This window comes from Panthera leo, chromosome C2, assembly GCF_018350215.1.
Source record: "Panthera leo isolate Ple1 chromosome C2, P.leo_Ple1_pat1.1, whole genome shotgun sequence".
Classification (NCBI taxonomy): domain Eukaryota; kingdom Metazoa; phylum Chordata; class Mammalia; order Carnivora; family Felidae; genus Panthera; species Panthera leo.
The window spans coordinates 12357501-12363230 of NC_056687.1; positions in this window are offsets into that span (position 1 = coordinate 12357501).

Consider the following 5730-nt stretch of genomic DNA (forward strand, 5'->3'; position numbering starts at 1 on the left):
AAGAAGACAGCCCTCCTATGTTGAGTGAAGTTACGCTGCATTGAATTTGTTCTCCAAGTGGAGGTAACCTTAGGATAGGGATTGGGATTCATAAAGAAGAAATGTGAAGGAAGATCAGAAACAAGGAATGAGCTTCAGGTAGCGCTCGAAGGAAAGAGGAAGAATTTCCATAAGAGATGAGAGAAAGAGGTGATGTCATCAATAAGTGAACAGAGAAAAATCACAGAATCATGGAGGACAATAGAGGACCAAGGAAGCGCTGGCTAATAGTCAAGAACCACACAGAGGGTTAAGTATATGAAGGCTTACAAAGAGTCACTAGATTTGAAAAGAAAGTCAAGGGAGTTCCTGGAGAGTGAAGTTTCCATAGATCTAGTTGACAATACAATAGTAGCTTAGGGGCACTATAAAGTCGGGTGAAGGTCTGCTTTTTCAGGGGGGAGGAGGTTGTGCACCTCTGAAGTTCAAAGTCCAGATAGTAGAGATTTAGAGTTAGAAAGTAGATCTCTGGCATTTGTGGCCTCCATGTTCACAATCCTTACCATTTGCCATTGACCCCCACAGTCCAAGGTAGGTAGTGATTTTTCAATTCTGCCAAGGCACACGTTGTACTCATGTCTGTCATGAAACTGCTGTACGTGAATGATCAGTTATTTGGAGAGCAACACCGGCCTGCTGCCCAACGTTGGTATCATAACGCGCCATTGTGATTCTCTACCAATCTCTGTATATGCTTGAACTCTCATGAAATGGTAGGAACTCTACTTCTTTGTAGATCCGGGCAAGCTCATGGATAATGTTGCTATGCAGGTGATGTACTATGAAAAATTGCTTTAGCACTTCATAAAACCATTTAAGAGTCTCAAGACATTGCTTTGATGTTTCAGGTACTCTATTTTATGGAGGTAATTATATCGAAGAGAGGTACTCAAAAAGTTGGCTTTTTTGAGACTCTCAGGATACATCCCTTAAAACTATCAAGATTTTACTTACTAGAGGAGGGGAGGATATCATTATGGAAGAAAACTCTCTCAGGAAATGGGAAGGGTCAGTTTTTAGCTCAGAGGAGGAAGAATATTTTGGAATCGGGAAAGAACAAAGAATGTGTCTTAGTCTGGTTTCCCCAGAGAGGATGACAAGAGAAAGATACCTACCTTGCAAATACTTTGCTGGGGATTGTGATCCCCAGAAGAAGCAGTGAAGGAGAGCGAAGCAATGAGAGGTTCTCTGAGTTGGTTGACCCCACAAAGCACGTGAGAGGCCCATGTGACACGCACCTCAGGACTGCCAACGTGGTGCGAGAAAGCAGGTAGCATGTATCCATCCGTTTGTATCCTCCGTTGGTCAGAGAATATTCCATGAGGCATTAACTCCCCAGAACTTCCAGGTAGCATTGGCGAGGATGCCGACGGTCATCCGCCGTGTCCCAAACCTCGGTGAAAACAGAGAAGCCTTAGCATGGAAGGCAAGACGTGCTCGCAGGCTGCCTTCATGTGCAGCTGGTTGGACCCATGCCCGAGCTGCTTACCACCGCGGCGACCAGAGTAGAAGACAAGTGTGGCCACAAGGATCCGAGGAGATGTGCAACAGGTACCCGATCCGAGGTGTCTGTAGTTTACGAAGACGTGTGCTTTTGTGATCAGGGTGATAAGAAAACTCAGACCAGGTGGCCGGCTCCTGTCAAGAAAATAAGATGCAAGGACGGCTTATAAGAATGAGGGCGCTGTGGTAGGAAGGGGTGTTCGGTAAGAGTAGAGGAGAGGAAAAATAAAAAAATAAAAAAATAAAAAATAAAAAAGAGTAGAGGAGAGGTATCAAAATCATCGGGCAAGAGCAAGCTGGAAGGATGGCCAAATAGCAGGGGTCCCTTTGAAGCTCAACATTAGGAACTTCTAGCTCTTTGCACTTTCTCCACCAGTGCCTGCACCCTACGAGGGGGAGCTGAGAAGGCAGACCACGGGGGCAATCCAGGGCTGGGCTGCGATGGTGCATACAGCAAGGGGTCATCGACGGGGGGGGCACGTGGAAGCAGCTGATCACAGAGTGAAGAGAGGGGAAACAGACAAAGTGAAGCCAAGGCACCCCACACACAGACGCTTCCGTGGGGGTAAAGCAGAGCGGGAGTGGGGGAGAGAAAGAACAAAAATGGGACAGCAGCGACTTGAGGTTGGAACAGAGGCCACATGCTGATGACAAGATCTAGAGCACGATCAGTGCTACCTGGTGAGGACAGGAGCCTCGGTATCCTGCAGCAAACTGAGTAACAGGGATGTTCACGTTGCCGCAGAAGGAGCTGGGAGGGAAAGACAGAACCTGAGATGCGTCCTGAAGTTGCCCAGGATGGAGCAAACGTTAATAAAAGATACAGCTCGACGATTCGGAGGTGGCTAGCTGGTGGTAACGGAGACTTCAGATGATGATACTGGGAGAAAGGCTTTTGGCAAAACTGGAGTTTGAGCCCTCGCTTGAAAAGAGTTTAGGTAACCAACATGTTAATTAACAATCAAAGCAGTTGCGAGAGTTTGAAGACAAAGCAAGACTTGCCTCAAAGCAGACTTGTAACTGGCATTATTTCTGCAGGAGAAGTTGGAGAGGTGTGTAGAATTTCACTCTTACTTAGTGCACTGGGTATTATTTGAATGTGCTATCAGGAGCCTGCAATGCTCTTCTGGGAAGAAGGAAAGAAAGAAAGAGAAAGAAAGAAAGAAAGAAAGAAAGAAAGAAAGAAAGAAAGAAAGAAAGAAAAGAAGGAAGGAGAGAGGGAAGAAAGAAAAAAAAGGAAGAAGGAAAGGAAGGTAAGGGAGAGAGAGGGAGAGAGGGAGAGAGAGAGGAAGGAAGGAAGGAAAACAAATTTAGCCAAGGACAAAAGTAGAATTCGAGCCCACGGCGAACACTTGTCCTCCACCTTTGATTCCACAGCCGAAAGAAGCAGGCATCCTAAGCGGGTGGGGCGGGGGTGGTTCATTAGTCTTCCCAACACTCATTTTTGCTAAATCCACTTAAACAGTGTGACCCCATTAACACAAAGGGCACATGTTTTAGAAGTGAAGTTTTAGGCAGATGGAGAGATATGAACGTGTGGTAAATGTTTAACTTGCTACACACAGAGATCCAGCCGTATTTCATCAGCGGCTGTCTGTTTGGCCTCCAAGCTTCCAGGGAGGAACCTGCCTCCACACGCTCTATGTCTTTGTCCCAATCCCCCACTCAGCAAGAGGTCCTGGAAGGCATCGATGTCCTAACAAAGAGTAATAATGACACAAGCCACCATTATCCGACGGCTCCTTTGTGCCCAGCTTATGCCCAATACTTTATGTAGCTTCTCTTACTCAGCAAACACCCGTGGGCAGGCGATGTTGTCATTGTCCCGCAGACTGGGCGGTACGGAGCCACTGTAGGGGTTCAGCAGTGTCCCCAAGGCACCAGGCTGCTCCACGTTCCTGCTCTGCCCTCCTCAGTGACGGGAACAGCTCCTGCAACCTCTGTGTTCACACGGGAAGAAGAAACAGAGGAGGCAGGTACCAACAGAGTCCGCTCCAGCAGGTGTAACAGCAAGGAGATTTAAGACACTAGATGGGGAGGGTTGAGACACTAGACAGCTCTCGAGTCATGGGGAGGGTTGAACAGACTCTAGGTCGAACTCAGGAAGTCGCCGAGAAATTGGGCCATCGAGGGAGCTGCTGGTTCTTCCACAGTCGCGAAGTTGTTGAAATAAGAGGCCACCTTCTCCAACAGGAAGCCAGGACACGTCTGCCACGACCAGGAAGCAGGTCAATCAGAAAGCCGCCCCCGGAGCGCGAGGTCCCAGACCTGGCCGATTCTGGCGAGGTCCGTGCCAGCAACAGAGATGCCCAGAAGTCTCTTCTCGCTCCCCACTGAACTCAGTTCCTGAGCAAAGCCCCCATGGTCCTCTCTCCATGTGACTTAGTTCCAGATCAAGAAGTAATCAGTAAAACTGAAATCATATCTGGAGCCCCAGCTGCCATGGTAGCTAAAGACCCTGCAAGTTGAATATCTTAGCTTTCTGGGCTCTACAGCAGAGGCAGGCAAGAGAGAAAGGCATTGGAACAGAGGTGTGTCGAACTCCTGGATGAGCCACAGTAGTTCTGGAAAGCTGGGACGGTTCATTTTCGTCTGGCCAGCTTTCCCTTCCTCCACCCCCAGGGGTCCCGTCCACGTATATTATCTCATTTAATCCCCACCTCAACCTTGCAGTGAAGTATTACTATCTCCTTTACAGATTAGGAAACTGAACCTCATGAAGTTTAAACGATAATGTTCAAGAAGGTAGTGGAATCAAGATTTGAACCAAAGTCTGTGTTCCGCTATTCTCATATGATAGAATTTATATGTTTGCCTTGCTAAAAGTAAACACTGGAAAGAGTGGCTTCTCTCTATTCTCAGTTCCCTTGCTCCTGATTATGATTCACTGGCTTTCAAAGAGCTGAATAGGCACGGGGCTCTCCCATCTCCAAACCCTTGCTCTAGAAATTTTCTTGATTGCGTGGGTTGCTTGGTCCGTGGACCTCTACGAAGCCAGATGACTTGGGTGTCAGGACTGTCTGGGGTGAGAAAAGAGGAAGCTTTCATCCATCGGCTCACATTCTCCATTGGCCAAAGACTCACACCATGAGGCATTAATGTCCCTTTTCCTTATATCTGACCACTCAAATCCCAGCCATCCTTGAAGCCCCGGGTCAAATGCTACCCTTCTACAAAGATGTCGCCAATCTCCTTGCCAACAGGTAGCTCCACCTTCCCTGAAACGCTCATGCATTTCCTTTGTATCTTCCTCCAAATATTTTTCACCTTCCCTGAAACTCTCACGTATTTCCTTTGTGCCTGCCTCCAAATATTTTTCACAATCAACTTATACAATTACCCCTTCCATATTGTAGCTTCCTTGAAGACAAGAACTATGACATTTATCCCTGTTGTCCCTTGAAGCTCTTGGCACAGCACATGCATGTAGTAAGGGTTCCCTAGATGAATAATATATAAATGAATGAATTTCCCTGACAAGGTGCTCTCTTCTTGAAAATATTGGATAATCTACATCCAGGTAACTACAAATCAATTGCTTTAGCTTCCTTTAGAGCTTTTAATTAGTGAGATGTTCCTCCATCACCACCATCCATCTGATTTCTCCAGGGTTTACTGACCCCTCATCAGTTAATGTATACAGAATGTTTTTTCCAAATTTATTTGCTTTACGGCTCTGAACATTTTAAAAATTGAACTGAAAAAAAGAGCGAGAACAGGACGACCTCTCTGGAGTTGAAATGAGTCCATTTTTCTCTTTGGAACACCCACAAGAGGACAGTTTTCCGCCCCCAGTTCAGGCATTTGCATCCATAACAATTCATCAGACCAGAAAGTGGACCAAATCACGAGAGTAAAAGCATCTAGGAATATCATGCTGTATACTGAGCCCACTCGATTTCCTGCTGAAGTAGAATTTCTTCCATTCCTGTCAGCCCTTCAGGATCAGCAGACAGCAGCGGTCTCCCTAGTTTCTTCTGGAAACTTTCCACGGTAGAACCCCAAAACAGTGGCCAGCGGTCCCCAAGGCAGGTTCTCTCCTGCTGTGTGGTTAATGAAGCTAGTAGGCGGGCAGCTTCCCCCCCGGTTGCCATGGAAGCGGCCAGGGCCGCTGGCCCTCTGAAACCGGAAAACAACAGCAAGTGCAAGACCACACATTCCATCCTGCCTTGCAGATTAAACCAGCTG